The sequence below is a fragment of the Coptis chinensis genome, chromosome 3, assembly GCF_015680905.1.
Source record: "Coptis chinensis isolate HL-2020 chromosome 3, ASM1568090v1, whole genome shotgun sequence".
Lineage (NCBI taxonomy): Eukaryota > Viridiplantae > Streptophyta > Magnoliopsida > Ranunculales > Ranunculaceae > Coptis > Coptis chinensis.
The window spans coordinates 28,182,394-28,205,295 of NC_141458.1; the positions used below are offsets into that span (position 1 = coordinate 28,182,394).

The 22,902-nt window shown below is 37.1% G+C and overlaps 2 long non-coding RNA genes across 2 annotated transcripts; both read left to right on the forward strand.

The window, feature by feature from the left end:
- The first annotated feature begins 2,270 nt into the window (after positions 1–2,270).
- Positions 2,271–7,246, forward strand: LOC147508978 (uncharacterized). Its single transcript, XR_015216479.1, has 4 exons — positions 2,271–2,553; positions 3,168–3,382; positions 3,486–3,559; positions 7,158–7,246. It is a non-coding gene; the product is annotated as an uncharacterized LOC147508978 (long non-coding RNA).
- Positions 7,247–7,656: 410 nt separating this feature from the next.
- Positions 7,657–9,423, forward strand: LOC147508979 (uncharacterized). The gene is made up of 3 exons (XR_015216480.1): positions 7,657–7,966; positions 8,529–8,609; positions 9,300–9,423. It is a non-coding gene; the product is annotated as an uncharacterized LOC147508979 (long non-coding RNA).
- Positions 9,424–22,902: the final 13,479 nt, after the last annotated feature.

A 22,902-nucleotide genomic window follows, 5' to 3' on the forward strand; every position in this document is an offset into this window, starting at 1 on the left:
ATCAGATGAACGACTTCGATTGGCAATTTGCACCCGGTGAAGCACTTGATATGGAAGTTGTGTCTTCTACACGTAATACAAAACACGTGTCGAGTTCAATGGTTAATACTCAGGTAATTAATTAGTTTTAATTAAATAATTTGAATATTATGCATTAATTAGTTGAGTTGGACCAATTAATTATTTATCTTATATGCATTATTTTTTTTTCATAATATCAGCATGTTATTGACTACCGAGTTAGATTGGCTTTACTTGGTGTTAGAGAGTGGTGGAAGGTTATCAAGAGTTTGGATGAGTTTGCACACATTAGAGATAGTATTTTGTATACACCTTTGGGTCTTTTGGTTGATATGGATTATGAGAAGGCTGATTGGGCATTGGTCATAGCTTTAGTAGAAAGATGGTGGAGTAGAACTCATACATTTCATTTCCCTTGTGCGGAGTTAGGGTTCACACCACTAGACTTCACTATGATTTCTGGGTTAAGTATCGGTATAGGCCAACCGATACCTTTTCATACAAATTATGAGAATATAGATAGTATGCTTATGAGTTTTCCTCACTTGGATACGGATGCTTATGATTCTTCTGGTATTAAGCTATCTCATATTAAGACTGCATATAAGGAACCCCTCTTGGATCCTGATACACGAGCGGAGTTAGCTTTGACTGTTCTACCTGGTAGTAAGGGTGCTGATGTGTATTTTATGGATTTTTTTTATGTTTTTTATTGGGCATGTTCTGTTTCCCAATGGTCATTCTACAGTACGACTGGGATATTATGCTTATGTATCTGATTTGCATGCTATGAGAGATTATGACCTGGGTAGCTCAGTACATGCCACATTGATAGCTGTTTCGACTAAATATTATCAAAACACTAAGTGCTGACGAAAGAGATTAAGAGCGTAGAAAAGTAATTAGAAAAATGATGGTGATCGGGAGAATGATGAGACTGTACCTTTCGGTTGCCTACGTACCCAAATTATTGATGGGATCAAGTCTCAAGAACGTAGTTCTATATTAAAAATAGTTTGGTATTTATATAGGTAAAGTGGAGACTCCTTGTAGCTCCAGTATTCTTGTAGCTTAAGTAATCGTGATTGAATATAACTCTCAACTGATAATTATTTCTTTGATAAGAAATGAATCTGGACATAAATCAATGTACATTAGTTGCAAGCCATGTGGTTAATACAGAATGACACATATACCACGGTCAATAAGAACGTTTATACCACGGTTCTTCCAAAAACCGTGGGAAATACTTATATACCACGGCGGAAATTTCTTTGGTCATTGGTTTACTAGTATATTCCACAGTTACATGAAAACCGTGGGATAAGTTGAGCCATATACCATGGTTAGTTTTTTTTTTTCAGCATGAGAGTACTTCACATCCCCACTACCTTAAACATAAACAATGGTATATAAATTTTTCACTTTCTACCGTGATTTATGACTTTATGCCAAATAGTCAAATACGCCGAAAAAAAATACACAGTACGAAACTCATTCAAATTGGATTCCCGCTATTCTCTCGGTCTCTCCCCACAACTTCTACAGTTCTACGACTCTTAGGATTCCCGCTTGTGGTGAGAAAACCCACCGTCACTACATAATGCCGTGGTCTTCCTCTCTCGCTCAAATTGTGAGAGAGAGAGAGAGAGAGAGAGAGAGAGAGAGAGAGAGAGAGAGAGAGAGAGAGAGAGATGCACAAACAGAAACTACGATTCGGATCATTTTGCAACCGTTCACTAGTACAAAAAGGGCTTTTGTGATTTGTTTTAAAATGTTATTTTGTGATCTGTTATGTTTGAAACCGCCACAAATAGCGAGAAAAGGATTTTTTGTGACTGTTTTAAAATGTTTTTTTGATGGCGTCGTTTTGAAATAGTCACAAATGTTATTTTTCTAAAGAGCGTGCATAGTGACCAGGCCACAATTTGTCTTTGTTTGTATAGACCAGAAATTACTAGTGGTGGTATTTCTCATTTTCTCATCATTGTTACAAAGGGTAGTGAAGTTATTTTGCCAAAAAAATAGAGTAGGCCGTGAAAATCGGGTTTCTTTATCTAAAGTCTAAACGGACCACTCTCTCACAGTTCTCATCTTCTTCATTCAAAACTCAAAAGACAAAGCTTTCTCTTCTCTATCTTCACTTCCACTTCGTTAAAAAAAGCTCTCCCTCTTTCCTACTATTACGGGTTTGAATTATCAGTATCTATCAAAGTCGATTGTGATTTGAGCTTTGAATATCGGGGTGGGGCTTCAAATTTCGGTGGTAATTGAACTCATGCTCTTCATCAGAGCTAGATGTTGAAGAATAATCAACCCGATGTCCCGATACGTCTTACAGTTTAATTTCATCTCCTTCATTTGTTCTGTTCCTGGATCTCCCATCCATCTTCACATATCTTCTTATCGATCCTCTCCTCTTTGTTTTCTCATTTTTTGTAACTTCTTCTTTCAAAACATTCAAACTCGAATTGAAGACGACTATTCAGAAGAAAGACACGAGAAATACTGCGAGGAAAACATATTTAGAAGGTAATTTCCTATTTCTTGTTGATTTGCTGCACAAAGTTTACTCCTTTAGCAACAGGCACGATTACAAATTGTTATACTATTTGGGCCATTCAAACAATAGTTCCTGAGTTGAGTATAATCAAATGTAATATACAATTATAATTGGGTGTGTATGTGTTTTAAGTGGAAGGGTATTTTGATACATTGTTCTCTGATTTTTATCTATACTCCTTTGTAGCTAATGGGTTTATGTGTATTAAATATTTGATCAAATGCTCACATGTGGTTTTTGGTATTCTGTTTTCAGTTCAAGTAGACCCACCATTCTATATATGTTGCTATTCAGATTTACTGATCACTATTGTCAATAGATGTACTGGCTATAGTGTGTACCCCTATAAGGAATCAAAATTAAGTCAGATTTACACAAGTCTTCACTTAATTAATATCCATTAATCTGTTAGTGTGAACTGTGAAACCCCCAATCCAAATTTGTCATCCTTCAAGTCTTCACTCTTCCAAAATATTATTCACTTCAATATTTGTCACACAGTTTGGCATCAGGTCAGCCTTTTTCCTGCTTTGAGTGTATTGATTCTCTTATTTTTATTTTTTTCATTGATTTCGTAATGTAGCATTCTTTGCATGTTGGAGGCCAAACATTATGTCAAGCTGAAACTCCATCAGCTCAGAAACTTGAGTCTGCTACCCAAAACTCCATCAGCTCAGGTCTTGTTACTTACTCGTAATTTGGCTTCTGCGCATTCTCTAATGTCCAGACCTTATTACTTTGCATACATCTCAGATATGCGAGGCACACCTTATGTGTAAGAGTGTTTTAAAATTTGAGGTATGTTTTTCTTTCTCAAGGTTAATTTGAAATGTTTTTTTTTTTTTTACTTATTTATTTGTTGCATTTGCTTCTAAAGCTCAACTGCATTACTTGTTGACAGAACCTGTGTTGAGAAAGAAGATAAAGAAGTCGTAAAATGTGGAACTGAAATTATCTCAGGATCGGATAGAGAAGGTTAGTCATTATTAACACTGATCTCATCTTTTCACTCCAAACAATTGTGGTCATGATACTTGTTCAATATGTCCACTTATTAACACTTGTCTGTATTATTAACCTTACTTGTTGAGGGTCAACATTTAGCATGTTAGTTTTAAAAAGAGAGATAACCTAACACTACATTATGACATGCAATGTTTGATTAGAGTCTTCCAATTAATCCCCCTCCCCCTCCTCTTCCTAACTCTCTCTCTCTCTTTGGGTGTTGCATACATGGTGTCTATGGGTGTGCACATGGGGTGTTGCATCTCGCACTTCAGAGTCACCACCTGCAACTACCGTTTATCGTCACCTTGGCTTATGGCTCATTAACCATGACCACTTGCTGCTTTGTTGAAGCCTCACGTCCTACTAAGTATGGTAGCAATCCCCCGCCCGAGAGTCCCCGTTCTATGGCTCACACCCCGAATTTTTTTTTTCCCGATCTTAATTTGAGTTTTGATTTCTCATATATGATAACCGAACCTTTTATTAAGTAGTGAACAGAGGTTTCATCATGGTTGGTTCCTCCTCCGCCATTACGGGAAGATTCCTTTCATCTTTTCGAAAATGGGAGGCTCATTACTTTAAAACGGGGCTAAACCGACAAACCTACCTCTCCTTCTATCGACCTTGGATGATTCGGATGATGAGGAATCGAACCATCGAAGACGGTTGCCTCTGACTTGCCCGCCATCGCTTGTCCGACTAGTATCTTTCCGGTCTTGTACAGAAGCACCTACACGCTTTGCTTTGCAATCCTTGGCGTAGTGACCAATCTTGTTGCACTTGTAACAACGCCTTTCCTTGCCACCCTTGCTTGGGCGACGGCTGCTATGCTTCTCGAACTTTTTCTTTCTCACTAGACCACTTTCGTGTTGCTCTTTATACCGCTTCCGACGATACTTTGAATGTCGATAGCTCTTCGAAGGCTTACATTCCTTTTCGGCTCAATACCGAACGCCAACAGATGTTCTTTCCGAAGAAAGAGCTTTCTTCTCGGCATTCTCTACCTTCTTCTCGCGGTAACGCTTCTATCGAGAGTCGATCTATCGCCGCAAAGAGCTCACCAAATGTCGTTAGGTCAAGATCATCTTCTTTTAGCCCGCGCTTCGACCAAATCTCCTAGGCCATTCGGCAATCCTGCGATAAACTTCTCCTTCCGGATCGCTTTCGGTTGCGGTCGGGCATGTAGAAGACGCGGCGTTCTAGGAAAACGCGTCTTTGTACCACTTATACTCATCAAGGCTTTTGATCCTTAGGCTCATCGGGGCTGCACGATGCTTCTTCTCATCACTTTCTAGTGGACCGCGAGTTGTGTCCGAATTGTAGCGAGTAAATTATATCTACCGGATTCGGGATTAGCCGTCCCCCGAAGTCTCGAAAGGTTGACCGGGAGATAGATCAATCCTTACGAAGCTTCAATCTCCGCCTTGGCTTCCTTTGGTAGATGATCCCACCCGTTTCTCATCGCACCGACAAATCCTTCGGTGATAAGTCGATATGCGGTTCAGCTTCATTCTTCCCGTGAAGATAGGCATTTGAGGTCGCGATCATCATGCCTAACATCCCGTTAATCTGTTCGGGATGAAGGCCATCAATGCTCCAGGGATAGATAGACTTATCATTAAATCCATCATGAGCCTTGATTGGATCTCCAAATGCAAGATCGATCGGGCGGCGGTCTTTCAAGTACTTCTTTGCCATGCCGATATGCCGATAATCTTCATTACTACTTGTCGACGATCTTCGTGACATCGATTCTTCTTCGGACAAGAATTCACATGTCTTCATTGTGCTAATAAGTCGATCAGGCTCAATCTCATCTCGCCCCTTCTTCTTCATTGTCTTTGTGCTCCTACAGAGTCGATCGCACTAACTGTCGTGGAGGAGTACGGGATACCCGTTACAATCTGAACTCCAAAGACAGATGCGCTTCTTCTGGGCTGGAAAAATTTGTCTCCTCCTTGACTTTGGACGTCTTGGCACTATTCTTCACTACCTCTCTACTTTCATAATCTCCGGAGGGTTCACTGGGCTATTTATGAAGCTTTAACTCGCCAAAGGCTTTCTTTAACGATCGCGCTACTTGGCGCGACTTCATCGCAGATCTCTTCTTCAACACGCTTTGATCCGCTACAATGCAAATCTTCTTTTATTGTTTCTTTCTTTCGTTGCAGCTCTTCATGGACTGTTTCGTATCTTGACTCAAATCGTCATTAAGTGTCGCACCAATATGATGGTTTATAGCCTTTTTGGCTATGTTGGTCCAATTCAATTGCTTGTAGAAATTGGATCGCCCACGGAGATCAGCCTGAGTAGACATTAGAGGAGCAGCGATCGTATCTTTGTTCCCCTTCATAGTAGATTGGCTCGAAGCGGAGGAAACGCCGAGGAGATCTCGTGATAGTCTTTTTTCTCATAGTCTTCCATATAGTATAGATTCTCTTGCCATAGAAATAATCCAAGAACAGTTGCTTGGAGCCTTTCGTTCTTCAATCCATTTGTTCCGGATCGGTATCCTCGTTCTTCATTGTAATCTGTGAGCCACCGTTGTCTTCGAGGATCGTTGAGATACGATAGTGTTCTACATCCACTCTCTCTTCAAGTCTTGGGAATCTTTGGCATTTTCCTTTGTAGCTCCTTTTTCTCATCTACAGCTGGACTCGAAGTTATCATAGAGATAGATCGGAGTGGGTAGACCATTCTTCCTTGGTCTTCATCCGTATTCGCTTCCGAGAGTCAGCCGTACTACTCCGTCGTCAAGACTCTTGATGTGATCGAGTTGTTCTTTGCTTTTTGGCGCGCGTGGAGCACCTTTGGGCCGATTTTCATTGAACTTAAATGCCCAATCAATAGGTATCAAGACTGAACTTGGCTTCACCTTCGTGGGCGTAAGAACTCGCCCTTCGACATCTTCTTGCAGGAAATACCCATGGAAGGATTTTGGAGCCTTAGGTATTCCATTAAGCTTGTCTCCGACTCGATAGCACAGCTTCCATTGAATTCTACTTGGTCGCTTGGAGGTGCTGATTGGTATGGACTTCAAACTGGTGCTACCTGGCCGTTAGGTGGTGGAAGCAGTAGTTCAGGATTTTCTCATATAAACAATACTAATTCGCTTGCGATTCCTAGCGGATGGCGCACTGGCGATTGGATATGCAATTGTGGTTTCCACAACTATTCCTCTCGTGGAGAGGTAATATTTTCCACATAAACGTATTAGAATTCTAAACAACACTTGTTCATCTTATTCCAAGTTGTACCAAATTCCACAAGGTGCTCTCTTCAGATTTATATTTTCTTATACCATCTTGTTATTTTGGCCAGTGTAAAAAATGCAATGCTTCTTTACCGTCAGGTACAACCTCTTCCATGGTGAACACACGGTGTCCGGGAATGTTTCCAAGTAAGTGCAATACATCCCATTTTTTTCGTCTCTTATGTTTGTTTTAATGATATTTCTAGTTTTATATCACAAAACTGTTGTGTAGATACCGAGCTAAAACCACTATACTTCCAATATACAATTCTCTCATGGAATTTATTTATATTGTTTTTTCATGTTGTAAAGGTCATGGGACAAAGCGATTAGCATCGGAGGAATTTTGTGGTGAATGGGAAAACAAGAGGTTGAATGCGGGAGATATAAACAATCATTTTTCGGTATGTAGTGTACAAGATAATCATTTACCAATGCACGTTAAACTATATATTGTGGAATTATATTGTTTCTCTTGCATACTTTATTTACGGAAGTATAAACAAATCACGACCTTCATACCGGGCTATGAGCATATTAAGGCCCCGGCAATGATCGACATCTGGACCTTACCCATACCAAGAATGGAAGCTCCATAACACCTTGGAACTCACAAGGTCAAGTGCAGTTACCACAGCTCACACCGGTGCCTACACTTCTTGGAAAAGGGTAATATCGGTTTTCTCGTTTCCTTGTTTTTGGCTTTTCACTCATTTTTTACCAATCAACACAGTAAAAGAAACAAACATCTAGGAATCTCTTTTTTCACTTTTTATTTTCTGGGACCAATTTATTGGACATGCTATCCAAAGAGTAATTATAAAGATTTTAACTCGATCAATACTTTAACTTTTAAGTTTGTGGGAGCCACAGAAAGTTATGCTCATCTATCTTACTGCTTTTATATCTAATTGCATTAAGTTTATTCAAATTCAATGGCTGTAGTAAAAGGTGGTGACATCATTAGTAGAATGGATATGACTCGTGAGTCTGTGAGGCTCTCTGGGAGCAATCATGAACTTCAATCGCCCAAATAAGCCATCTGGAAGGCTACTATATGTACTGGTTTATGTTTTAGGGATAAATGCTATATTTTCGGATGGTTCTCTTTCGTCGGAAAGGTGGGCTTAGGTTATTTGAAATTGTTGTTAGTTTGTCACTTGCTTATATGAGAACTTCTCACCTTTTAGTACTGTAAAGGAGTCGCTAGCTCACTGCTCTAAACTCCGCCAATGAAACTTTTTGGCTTTATGTTAACTTGAATTACCAATTATCAACACCACAGTTCCACAAACAACACCATAATTAAGGAGAAGAAAATCAATCAAATGTGAAGGAATAAACACACACGAGTCCCGAGAAGTTAGTCTGTAGAGGATCTAAATGTTGTCAATAATCAATAGTCTTACCACATTCTCGATAGCTAAATCTCTTGCTTGATTATTTACATGTGCAGAACCGGCTCAAAAATAATCGTTCAATCATTTGAATTACCTAGGCTCCAGTGTTGCAGTGCATGAAACAATTTCCATTATGCAGCCTTCCCAATTTGTTAAAGTTTTACACAATTGTATTGTGTATAGAAGAAGTGTGATAGGTATTTTACATTTAATTTCTAAATCTGTGTCTAGGCATGTATATTTCAAAATTTTGATTTTGTGATGCATCTTTTCTCTGTGTTAGAGCAAAGTAATGGCGTGATGGAGATTGGATGTGCACAAACTGCAGCAACCACAACTATGCATCACGGTCGCAGTGCAATAGGTATGTGTTCGTTCTTCTCTATTTGTCCTCTGGGTCTCTACAACTAAGTTACTTTGTCATCTCTCCATGACTCCATGATTATCCGAGGTTTTGTCAAGGGAAAAATGTCGCCTCTAGCAAAGTTGAATGTTACGTGTTGTTCTCTCAAACTCATAGACGAATCTCTACTAACTTATATATGATATGTAAGGCTGCGTTTGGTAAGCCGAGGACAAAACTTATGGTCTTTTTGCGCTCTGTGTTTTCTGAAAAAGGAAAACCCCTGTTTCTAAGTTTTCTTAAAATGCTCCAATAAGCGTACACAAATTTCATGCCACGTGGTGAAAATATATACTTCTCCATCATGATAAACTCGCCATGAATATGGCGGATGAAGTTATGGTGGCGTAAAAATACTGTTGACTGAAAAAAATACATTGAGATTTTCCGAAGAAATCTTTACTTTTCCAATCAAAGTCAAGCTAAACTTCTGGTTCAGTATCAACCTCTGGATTTACCATCAATATCAAATCATGTTCGTGATTGTGCCTCGACCGAGCCATAGTTTGGTATGTTTTTGCTTTCTAAGTTTGTGTTCTTTTGAAATATTTATTCCTAAATCTTTTTTGGTTCCTTCCCAGTTCCCTCTAGATTACAATTACAATTTAGAATTAGGTAGTAGCTGATTGTTTAATGCATTCCACTCTGCAGGTGTAAGACTGAGAAAGATGTTGTCAATCAATCTGTTAGTGTTATGTTTTGACTCATCCAGATAATAAATTTAGAACTGAAAGAGACATACACGCAAGATGAACTTGACGGTGTTCGACTCGATATTATTTAGTTCATCTAGGAAAATGGACTGTTTCAGTCGAAAGCGAATGAGGATGAGTTTTAGCTATGTTCGGACCCTTCCAGTTTAATTTATGAGTCTTACTTTTTTAATTTATGAAAAGGAATTTGAAGTTTGTTTTCTTAGTGCACTCAAAAAATTAATGGAAGTTTTTTTTTTATTATTATTATCTTTTTTTGCAATGTTTGATAGTTTATTATGCATTTTGAAATTTGTTGGGAAGATGGAAATGTTGTATGTAGGCAGGCTGTGTAAATTTTGTTATGCAGGTTCGGTTTTTAAGTGGAAGACTGTTGCTAGCATTATATATATATATATATATATATATATATATATATATATATATATATATATATATATATACTACGGTTTGGCATAAACCGTAGTGTTTAGTATAACTATATACCACGGTATTATAACACATACACTAATATAAACCACGGTTTCAATAGCTTATATGCCACGGTTCATTGACAATCGTGATATATAATGGGGGCATACAAACCACGGTTCTTTGAAAAACCGTGGTATCCGTTAAAACATATTTACCACGTTTTGTTATTATTATATACACTACTAAAAATGACTTGTGATGACGGCTTTTAGCCGTCATGAAAACAGTTTAATGACATTTTTCATTAAAAACTACCGTCATTATAGAGCCCGGTCATAAAAGTTAACCAAAAGCGTCATAATTTTGATGACGGTTCTAGAGAAGCCGACATCAAAGCTCGAATTTAATATGACAAAACTCATTTATAAACGCGTCATAACTGGATCCTTTTGCATGACATGTTTTACTTAACCGTCATAATTTATTAGAAAAAGTGTCAAAAAATAAACCTTCATTTATGACTGTTTTTATTTAAGTGTCATCCTGAGAAACAAAAGCGTCAAGAAATTAACACTAAAAACTGTCAAGAATTGGTATGCCACACGACAGTTCTTTGGAAGCCGTCATAACTCCTCTTTTTTCTTTTTTTCTTTTTTTTTCCTGTAAATCTGAAAATTCCTATAAACCAATACATTCCGACACCACCAATACATTCAGACACTTGACAGCTAGAGTCCATTACGGAAACAATAATCATACTTTTATTACTAACATAAATCATTCCAAGAACTTGTTCATATTACATGATTTATTCACGAAGAAAAAAATTAAATAACTTAAGCACTTGATTCAAAATCAAGTCTCATAATCCAACAACAATGTAATTTACATAACCCATCCAACAAATTGCTAATCAACCGATCCATCTCAAACAAACTTAATTGAGCTACCGTGCTATCTCACTTATAACCTAAAAAACAATATGAAGAAGAATGTGTTAGTTTGTTTAATAAGTAAACTAAAAATATAATCATATAACAACTTCTACACAGTATTAAAAAAATACACAAACAATGTGTTAGCACACTAAATCAATAACTACTAAATGAAAGAGATACAATCAACTATATATGACAGAGAATCATATTGGTTAAGCCCCCAAATAACGCATACACCCATTGTAGGATATATCTGATATGTACTAACTAGCCAAGCACTAAAAGGTATAGGTGCTACCACTTTCGAAAAAAGGGAACTCAATCGCTAAAGCAAAGAATATAGGCAAAAACCGGAGGATACTTAAACATGAACCTCATTCTCCTATCTTAGGCCTTTAGGTGGCATAAAAGCCTTGGAACGGCTGCCACCGATTCGACTCACCATTATTAGATTAGGCCTCTTTTTTTCTGTGCATTACCCTACTTCCTTAATCCAAATAGCCATAGGAGAAGCCGAGCTAGCTAACCTAAGTCCGTAGCTAAAGTTCTCAAACAAGAGTTCCATTCCCCTTACTTCATTATTGCGAGTGCAAATCTCGTTACTAGTAGTTCGGGTTAGACCACTTGCTCTTGGAGTCTAAGACTTCTAACTTTTTAGCCTCATTGGACTCAAGGACATATCAAAGATGAACTAACCGTAAGAAGGAAAAAAAACCTAACCGGAGACAAGAACTCTTTTTTAGTGAAATCTGACCGATACTAGAAGAGATAGAGTAAGGAATTTCCAATCGGAAGCATTAGAAGAAAGGATGACTCACTCATAGGGATAGAGGCAATGAGAATGGTTCAATCTAAGACTAGCAAGTGAAAACAAGAAGCTTACAGGGCCTTATTACACTCCATCGGGAAAGAAACGGAAAGGAAGCAAAGCAAGGAAAATGGACAAGAACTAGATCATTACCCAAGTGGCCATCATCTCCTCCCGCTAAGAGTCCAATGGATCGAACTGTTAAGCCCACAATCGCCCTTCTTCTCCTTTTTCGCTTCTAATTTTGCAAGGGCATCCTTTAGGGTCTGAACTTCGGTCCTCAAAGATTTCTTTGCTCTTACCGACTCTGCAGGCTACCTTTGCCTTGAGATTCGGCTCTCGGAGTCCATTCCGTCATCATCATGAAAATGGAGGCCTTTTCTAACCCCTTCCTTCTCCTCGATCCAAACAACTCATTGACGGCAATCAATACCGATTAATCAAAATGGGTTACGTGATTTGTTAGATAGGCTAACATTGATAAAGATTTTTTTGTATGGGCTCACGGAGAATTGAAGAAAGATAAACACTCCTTATGTTTGGACTTTCGGTACCCACAATCACGAGTTCTAAGGCATTAAACAAAATGAATGTAAAAATAAATCCAAAGACTATCATTCAGTTCAATGATCAATATAACATGGAAGAGCACGAATCAAAAAAGATATTGACGTAGGTCTGCCTCCGGCCTAGATCAACCAAAGTTAAAGAGCTCTGCCATGTTCTTCTTGATGTTTTCTCTGAGTCTCTCAGGCCCTCTGACAAGTCTGTAATTTCCAGTACAATTCTCTTGCTTGGCTACCCCAGGACATGGAGGAAGAACTTACACAACCATATAAAATAATTGCCATAACATCAGCGGTATGGTACAAAGAATAGTGTGTAGGTAATGAAATAGTGTGAAAATAATTCATACTCTGGTAATGAAATAGTGTCGTGGCAAACATTAAAGTCTGAGGATGGAATTCCACATGGTCTTGACCTTAGCTCACACTTAAAGTAATCATTCATCCTCTATGCTATATATTCATGATCCAAATGTAATCTCCACAAGAAAATATGTAAGCCAATCAATACCTTCCTTTACACAAGTATATTCCTCGAAGTCTAAGGTCCGAGCATTACAATATTTGGCCATTTGGTGTGACCAACACGACACTTTCCTTCATGATCGTGAATCATCGGGATTATATCAATTAACAATAGATCATAAAACAACGTTCTTAGGAAAAACAAGGACATGAGAATCTTGTAACTTGTAAGACAGATTAGCAATAACAATTTATTACCCACCCTTCCAATAGGTGGACCATTCGCTTTCCATCCGGCGTGGAACATAAACGCTCTTCAACTTTCTGATTCATTCAACAAGAGAGGAAAACAAATTCAGTTCTAAATTGCTCATTAAATTTCCAGAATGGTGTTTGGATCCAACTCAAGGTTTCAAGCTACCATACAATTGACGAGAGGATGAGAGGCAGAAAATCATCGGTTCAATGAGTGGTCAAAATCATGACACAACTCTTTTCTCTAATATTATAATACAGCCAACTTTTCGTTTGGTAAGAGGATTTTGGATTTTTAGGATAACAGTTCATGTTGGATGGGACAGCTTATAGGTGACTCTTTCATCCGATGCACACGTAAGTACAAAGATCGACTTTGAGACCTGATTCTCAAACATAGAAACCTTTCTCTAAACACACACAAACTTTTAGTATTCATCAACTCTAACTTGGCCTAAGGCCTACACCTCATTTTATAATCTAACACAATTTTCAAAATAGAAATCTAACCTAAAACCAATTCTAATCAAAATAGAAACTGAAATTCATAATTAAAATAATCCAAAAAATAGTAATAGCCTAAAAGACCTAAAATGCTAATTAAACTCAAATTCTACAAAACCTTGAAAATCTGAATTAAAAATAGTAACTAATCGGGGTGACATTGAGGGTTTGTAAACCCTAAGATGCATAATAACCATCCTTCGTGATTAAGTGCCCTGAGGATGTCGCGTCAAAGTAGTGATGCATGCATGCACAATCGATAAAATTTTCGACAATTTGGGGTTAGAGGATGTCGTCAAAGTAAATTTAATCCCACTAGAAGATAAAATTTAAAGTAGAATCCCAGCTGCAAATTTTTTAGAAGTATTAAATATCATTATGATATTTAATACTTGAGGTCTGCCTCGATCCAATACCTTCTTATGAGTGAGCTGTTTCTAATTTTAGCTCTCTATGTAGTAAGCACTAAGGAGTTTGGTTTTATGTGTATGATCCGACCCCTAACAATATGACGAGTTTAAGTATTTCAATCCCTTGATCTCATCCGTAGGTAAACTTGTTTGGCTTGGAATTACACTAGATACTACACATACATACATACTAGCCGATACATCGTTTGGCTGGGCCACCCAATTACTTGTATCATTGTATGAGTCCCACATGCCTGTCCTACTTGACTGATCAAAAGCCAGGAGGGGTTTGTAAATTTTATTTCTTAGTTTAAAGATATATGATTGACATTTGACTGTACTAAGTTACTAACTTAAAGCACAAGTAGGAGTCGCCAGTTGGTGAAACACAAGCTAAGAGAAAGATGTGTGTATCATCTTCACGACCATATTTTGGTTTTAATTATGATCACATAAGAAATTAAAGGTAACATACCTCTTCAGAAAACACATCAAAAGGCTTCTTCCCATCCGAAACCATTAGCAACAGGATAAAAATTGCTTTTGAAATCTTTTTTGGGCAACACTCCAAAGCATATGAGATGCTTGCACCTCCACAACTGTGACCAACCAAAATAACCCGAGGAAGAACTGTAGATATCACAATCTTGTCCAAAAGGATTACGGACAAAATATATGAAAGAATAATCTGGATCACATCATCACTAGCACACTCACCTTTTCTTCTTGGTAAGTTACGTAAATAATCAATCGGGGGCTTAACGTAATCGCCCAAGGTTGATATAATTGTATGTATCCGTTCGATCGATCCCAGATCCCAAGAGATTTATGGCAGTGGGAATCGGACCTGCTTCCTCCAAGAAAGAGCAATGTCTTATACCAACACCATGCTCCAAACCCTTCTCCATGAACAATAACAAATTTCTTTGTCTGCAAGTTCTCAAGAAATTCTGGATCCTGCAAGAGGTACCTAAACTTATTCCTTCATCATCCGAAGACGGAAAATTATGAAGAACAAGCAAGTCAAAAATAGTTGAGGAATGTTGTTAACAACGAAACTTTTAGTTGATTGCATTCAAAACCATTTTGGAAGGAGCTCTAAAAATAACACAGGTAGTGTGCGTAGGCTCTTCTAAGTATGAAGTCAGTTATTGTAGCTTTTATCTCTACTGTGTGGGTAGATTGTTAAGGTTATTTTTACTTCATATCAACAAGGCCTGACATGGTTACACAATGTAAAAAATCTGCAAAGTGTACTGGCCTTACCTCAGTGCTCCCTACTCTCTTCAGAGTTCATTATTGAGTTGAAATCTCCCAATCCAAGGCATTTGGATTTTGCAAGCCCAATCCATTATGCTATTCCACAACACCCTTCTTTAGCAGTGGCTCGACGGAGATGGTTCGAATCAAGCGAAACCAAAGGCATTCGTTGGCACCCGAGTTGCTAAGGCGTTAGAGAACCACTTTTGGGATGGATGGACTTAGTATGAATAATGAAATTTTCTAAACTCGCGAGGAAAATGAAAATGGGTATTGATCGGAAAAAAAAAAAAATGGAATTGGGTTTGAGCAAGAGAGCGGCTGTGTTTGGTGGACTGAATCTCTTGATTCCTTGGCCAATTTGCTCACTTATTCATGTGGTCAGTCTTTAGTTAGAATTTAAGAGAGGAACAAAAGCTTATCAGGAAGGAGGCCGGTGAATTAGGTTTGAAAAGTATAAGTCGATAAGGGGAGAGGTTGGGTGTTTGAAATTTCAACATTTTCTTTTGTTTCACGGCATTTTGAATAAGAAAAAAACGAGTTGGTTCTTTTTGACGCTTCAGTTTTGGGGCAGTGCTAGACTGCTAGGTTTGTTTAATCTTGACGGTTCACTTTTTCTACTGATCGATGTTGGGTTTTCTTCTTTTTCTTTTGTCTAGTTCTTGACGGTTGAATATGCATGGTCCAAGAGCGTGAAAGGTGTTGACGGTTTATTATGGTGGCCGTCATAAAATCATAATATTTTTGTGACGAGTCATACACGTCATAATGTTGCAAGAGTTGTCATAAAACATATATTTAGATTATCAAAAAAAAATCAACATATTTTCTTGACGGTTGGGTCATACACGACATAATGTTGCAATAGCCGTCATAAACTTATTATATTTTTTTGACGCTTGTGTCATACATGACATAATGTTGCAATAGCCGTCATAAACTTATTATATTTTTTTGACGCTTGTGTCATACATGACATAATGTTGCAATAGCCGTCATAAAATTATTACATTTTCTTGACGCTTGTGTCATTCATGACATAATGTTGCAATAGCCGTCATAAAATTATTATATTTTCTTGACGCTTGTATCATACACGACATAATATTGCAATAGCCGTCATAAAAATATTATTAAAACACCTATCTTGACGGTTTTTAGCAAAGCCGTCAAGATAGATAAAAAGCAACCGTCATAATATGTCTTTTTTTTAGTAGTGCAAGCTGGTGTCTGGTGTATACCAACTGTTTCCATGTCCATCGAATGCTTTGAATTATAACATGAGAAGTGAAGAATAATATTTTAGTTTGTTTGATAATTAAACTAAAAAAATACTAGCAAAATGATGCTTGAATAGAAAAAACCCATAGAGGAAGCATTCGTAGTTAGATATAATAATCACCATACTACGTCAAAAAAAAGTAGCAAAGGTGAGCACAAATAATTTGAAGTTTTAACCATATCAGAGTGCATATTTTCTTGTACTGCTACATAGTTTTTTTCAGATAGCCCTGTCCCTAAGCATATCAATGTACCTTCTCCTTCCCAAACATTCTAGTGTTGTCATTTATCTAAAAAACGAAGACACTGAACCTAATAGATTTAAAGTGATATTTGTAGTACAATCTCTCCATTTTACCGAGGAGTTACGAGTTCATCCTTATTGACACAAATTATACAACTTAAACGAGCTACCAAAATATTCAAAGCGTCTTTTATGTCATGTGAAGTTCTTTGCTAAAACAAGCACATACATAAGATTTCATATACAACCCCAAGTACTTATAAAAAATATATAAAAGTTGTAGGCATGTATATATATATCATACAAATGTTAAAAATAAAAATCAACTCACGTGTTCATCATGACCTAAATGATCGACACACAAAGCACACAAATTCAACAATCCCTTAAAAAGACAGATCTACTAACAAGAACACTTAGAGATTTACCTATATATCTATGCCACGGATATTGCCAGGGTGGCCTCATGGGATGTCAAGATTCTCTCTCCTTCACATGGTGCATAAAAAGAAAGGAGCCTGCACACATCATAGGTGGACCAACTAGTACATGAGCCAAATGGTCCAAATTAGTTCTAATGGCAGGTAAGTCGCAACAAAAAATCACTACCAAGAAGAAACAAACCTTTATCCTTTTTTAAGCCTTCTTTTTCCTCTTGCTTTTCAAAAAAAATATAGTGCACAATTCTTCAAAGCTAGCTTACTATAGATGGACTAGAAAACCAAAACCAACATTTTCAATAGTATGGGGATGTCCAATATTCAAGATCTACAAAGAGGCAAAACAATAATTTTATAGTTAAAAAATTCCAATGTATGATATAGGAGTGACTAATTTTCTAATCTACTTGAGACAAAGGGATATGATTTTCAGGAAAACTTGAAAAGTAAACCAAAATCACAGTTCCATGCAATTGAATTGAGAAAAAAAAATGAATAGGAGAAGAGAATGGCAAACCTGTCCTTGGTATTGTTCCTGAATTTGCTTTCTGAAAAAAGTACACTATCCAACTTCTAATAATTGATCCGTTAGCTAAGTACATAATACATGCACACAATAAAAAGTTGAGAGCATAAAATGCTTCTTAGGTGAAAAACATAAGTACAAGCTACGACACGAGTCAGAAAATTTTATTTAAACATACACACTTGCACTCTTTTATACCAAGACATGATTAGTAGTATTGTACCTCTTTTATTGCTTCTTTTGCTTGCTTTTTAGATCCAATCCGAGCTTGCATACTACCTTTATGACCCCCAGATTTCATTTGATTTACAAAAGCAGGAAAACATAAACCAGTTTACAGTCCACATTGTATAAAGTATAAAGTATAAACTATTACAATGAACAGATTAATTGTAAATGCAAGTGCAATAGGGTTAGAGAAATTAGAGAGAAATACATACCGACCTTAAGCAATTAGAAGCCTTATTGATTACAAGAACTTCTTAAACTAATACAATCTATTCTTACCAGCAACCTCCTTTTCTTATGTAAGACCAACAATATATAATGACTAGCAAACAAGGTACTATGAATGGACTCTATTGGACGACAAGAGAATGAGATAGAGGTGACATTAACTTATTCAATTCTCGCAAAGGAGAATTGTAACTTGCATGCATCGAGTTTTCAAAGTCTTGCCTAGCTTCTTATGGCGCAAGGGAGAAATAGAACATATGTGCATCATGTGACCTGTAAAAGGTGTCAAAAGTCTAGAAATTAGTGATCCCAATAAACAATAAGGACAGACCACAACATAACTACTTGTAAACTTCACTAATATCAGTAATATGCTAGCAAGACAGTTGAATGTAAGAAACTCCAACAAAGTTATACCATCTCTGCATCATTCCACACTACAACTAAATCATCAAAATATTTCCAAGTGTTTGCAATCAGTTCAGTCAAACAAGTTAAAGGCCAATGAGCCAATTTGGTTTGTCCTTACAATAGTTGGAAGCCCAATATATGGCGAACCAAACAGATTACTTACTAAAATCCCCATGAAAGCAATTAATCAAACACCTAATGCCCACAAAACAGCACCCCCATAGTTACAAATGGCTCCAACCTACTTCTACAAAGAATAAAAAAAATTGTTGCAAGCGATGGACAAACATCATCAACGCAATCCCACATTTCTTCGAAACAAGATTTTCAACAAAAATAATAACTATTTTTCGATTATAACTAATCCAAAAAACAAATAAAAACAAGTTTTATCCTTTTAATCTAACCATGACTTAAAACGAATTCTCCCAACAATTCACCAGATAAAACGGGGACGAAATATACCGGATTCAATTGTTCATTATCGTTAACTCCTTCTCCGGGCTTAATTCACTAGATTCAGCAGCAGATTCCACTTTCCTATCTTCTTCTTCTAGAATCTCACCTTCCTCTTTATCATTATCATCAACAACAACAACAGGTACAATTTTTTCAGTGCAAAGAAAATGGTTTGAGAAGAGTGGGAGGTGGAGACGGGGGTTGGAAAGTGTGTGTATTTGGGTGAGAGAGAGAGAGAGAGAGAGAGAGAGAGAGAGAGAGGGGGTAGGGATTGCTTGCACTTTTCAGTGCGTTAGAACTTTGGTTTTAGCCTAAATATTTTTTTTCTCTATTTTTTTTTCTTTTCTTGTGATTTATTCGCTAAAAGCCCTAAACCTCTCTTGACGCTTGACTCGAAAGTCGAAACAACCAATTTAAGGGTCCCAAAGACCCAAACTACAAAACTAGCGCCACAATTTAGAAAATATTGACGGTTCACTGTTTTGTGGCCCGTTACTGATTTTTTCCTGATGGTTTATTATATTTCTATCTTGATTGTTTTAGGAAAACCATCATTAAATCACCGTATTTTCTTGACGCCTGCGCCATACATGACACAACGTGGCAACAACCGTCATTAAAATATTCCTAGAATACATATCTTGACGGGTTTCAACCATACCGTCAAGATAGAAAAAAAAACATCCGTCATAATAGGTTCTTTTTTTAGTAGTGACACGAATTTATCACCACCAGAAACTTTAATCCTAGTTTCGCTTGTGACCTTGTGTACATACAATATGATACAACCAACTGAAGGCTCAAAAAAAAAAATAGGAGAAAAGAGTAAAGGATAATTCAATTCGAGTGTGTTGCAGTAGATCTGAAATTCTAGTGAACTAGATACAAAAGTAATAGGGAGAATCACGTTTGGATAAGAGAACTCCCGTTCAGTAAATTCTAAGAATTAAAATTGAAAACGTGCTTCTTCCAATTTTAAAATAAAACCCTAGAAAAAAATCGGTGCTTTAAATAAAATTTTTACTTTACTTACCTTGTTGAGGTGAGAGATAGAAGGAAAAAGAATAAAAAGATAAGTGGCGGTGGGAGACGAAGCTAGGTGGTGGCTGGGGAAGGAGAAACTGTCCAATAGTTTTTTTTTTTTTTTTTAAGATTGGGGGAAGGCAAAGTGTTGAGTGTTCCATAGTATTGTCAAGCCCTAACCCCACGGTCAAAACTCGTGATAAAGCTGTTTCCATAATTGAGGAGTCTATTGACGGTTCAATAATTAGTGAGTATATTGATTTTGGGATTCTTTCTTTTGGTTAAGTTGTTAACGGTTTAATTGAAATCCAAAATTGACCAAAGCTAGTGCCTAAAAAATTGTAAGAAGGTTGACGGTTTATTCTATTTTAATTTGGCTGTTTTAAGAAATACCATCATATTTTCTTGACACTTGTGTCATACACGACATAATATTGCAACAGCCGTCATAAAATTATTATATTTTCTTAACGCTTGTGTCATACACGACATAATGTTGCAACAGCCGTCATAAATTTATTATATTTTCTTGACGCTTGTGTCATACACGACATAATGTTGTAACAGCCGTCATAAATTTATTATATTTTCTTGACGCTTGTGTCATACACGACATAATGTTGCAATAGCCATCATAAATTTATTATAATTTCGTGACGCTTGTGTCATACACGACATAATGTTGCAATAGCTGTCATAAAAATATTACTAAAACACCTATCTTGACGGTTTTTCGCAAAGCCGTCAAGATAGATAAAAAACAAGCGTCATAATATGTCATTTTTTTAGTAGTGATACCACACCACCTATTGTCACGGTTGTATAACAGTGGTAAATATATTTATACCACACTTAAAAACAGTGGTATAAGTGTCATTCTGTAGTAGTGAAGGTTCAGCCTTAGACACATGAGTTAATGGGCTTGTATATTAATCCATGGTATTGCAAATTGGGCTTTAGCCCTGTCGTTTAAACGAATACAATAGAGACCCCTACTAATGGACGTTTGCCACGTAGGTGGGGGTCGAAACACCGCCCCCTCTTTGGTATGCGAATAAAATTCATATGGCAAAGAAGAGAAGAAAAATACAGGAAAAAATAGAATAAGAAAAGAGTGAGCGGAATGTATAACAAATTGTCGTGTGAACGTAAACGATAGGAAAATGGACAGTCGGAAAAAATTCGTGAATTATCGAGAACGAAATAACGTCAAACTAACGTATACGGGACGCAATGTAGTTAAATAAATGATGGCCGAAAATGCACAGAAAAAATAAAAGATGCACAGAAATAAAATTGCAAAAGAAATTGATTGCCGAAAGCTGTACTGAACGCATCACGTAACAGTACGAAAGTTGATTTCGACGACGCATGCCAGCGAAATAGCGATATTAGAATTAGACCGTTGAAATTAAATGTAGGGGCAGTTTAATAATAATAGAAAGAAAATAAAGTTAAATACGAATGGGATTCGAAGGTGAAGACTTTAGCGACGAAAACTGGATATTAGATAAGAATTTGGATTAGATAAGAATTCGGATTAGATAAGAAATCGGATTAGATAAGAGTCCGGATTAAATAAGAATTTGGAATAGATAAGAGTTCGGACTAGATAAGAAATTAATGAGAAAATTAACGATAAATATGCATGTGAAAGTTAATTAATGGTCAGAAGGTCAGAAACGTGATTCAAGAGAGTGGCAGTAACGTAATAACAGTAGGAAGTAAAGGAGGAACTCTTAATATGGATGGAAACATTGACGATTGTTTGTGTGAGCAAACATATATGTGAATTAAAGGGAGGGGCAAAAGAGTAATAACAAGAGGTTAATTAGTTAAAATATGAATTAGAATTGAATACAACAGCCACATGTGCGTGAACTAATATGAAGACAGGACTGGAATTGGACTTAGATTATGAATATATAAAGCATCTGAAGAAGTTTTTGTCTAGAGTTTCTGGACTAGCCGCGCTGTCAAAAGCAGAGCCAGAGATGGAGGCTGCTCCGCACTTAAGTTATATTATGTACCTTCAGGCGTGCAAAAAGGAAGGAGCTCCTCTTCTCTGACGACTCGAACAGGCATGACCTATCAGCCGGAATCAGTAGTGGAGGAAGCGCTGGTCGATTAAGACGTTGAGTTCTTCCGCTAAGAAGTGTCCCTATCGCGAATGAAGTTTGATTCTTTTTCTTGCGTTATCATCAACCTCCAGTGAAGCAAAGTGCAGGAGGAATTATTTTGCAAGGTAATCTAAGTGCACAAGTGCTATCTTGATACACCTTTCCCTGTCTACACCAGTAAGGTCACCAACAACTAACGTCATCAACGCCATGTGGTACATGTGATCAGCAATAGATTCAGGACCCTTTATCCTGTGGTTTATCCAGCCCTTCCTTTGGGTAGTCTTGAGACGGTGACACAAGGTGAGAAAATCAATAGCCGAAGAAGAGGAAGATTTCTTTGATGATCAAAAAAAAAATTCATTAGAATTCAATGATGCATGACAATGAACAGTCGTCATCAGGATTCTTGTCGAGAAACCAACTAAGGTTGGAAGTAAAGAAAAAGATTGAGTGCGAAAACGAGAAATACATTGAAGAGATGATGGTGGAGACAAGATGGAACTACTTGCTGCTGCTGCTGCCAATTTTTTTTTTTTTTTGGTGCGTTGTGCCGTAGGTAGAAACGATTGTATTATATGGGTGAAAAATAACCGAGAATAGTAAGAATCGATGACGATCGAAGACTTGGTGAGGTGGACAGAAGGTGACAAAGCGGTGTCAATGATTTACGATAACATGAAACAGGTATGTTAGTATATGTTATCATTTATTTTTAAAAGTTTGGCTATCAGAAAGATTGATAAAAAACTAGATATCTTTCTGCCGCAGGTTGAAACGGTGGTATTACGGGCGAAAGAAATTCACGAAAATGCTGCGAAGAAAAGTTTCGCTCCACATGATCTCAATGCCTTGGAAAAAATAAAGAATGTGAAGATAATTTTCAATCCGCTCAGAAATTTGACGTAATGCGAATTGTCGCCGCACGGAAAAACAACGGTTTTACGAGCAAAATATATTC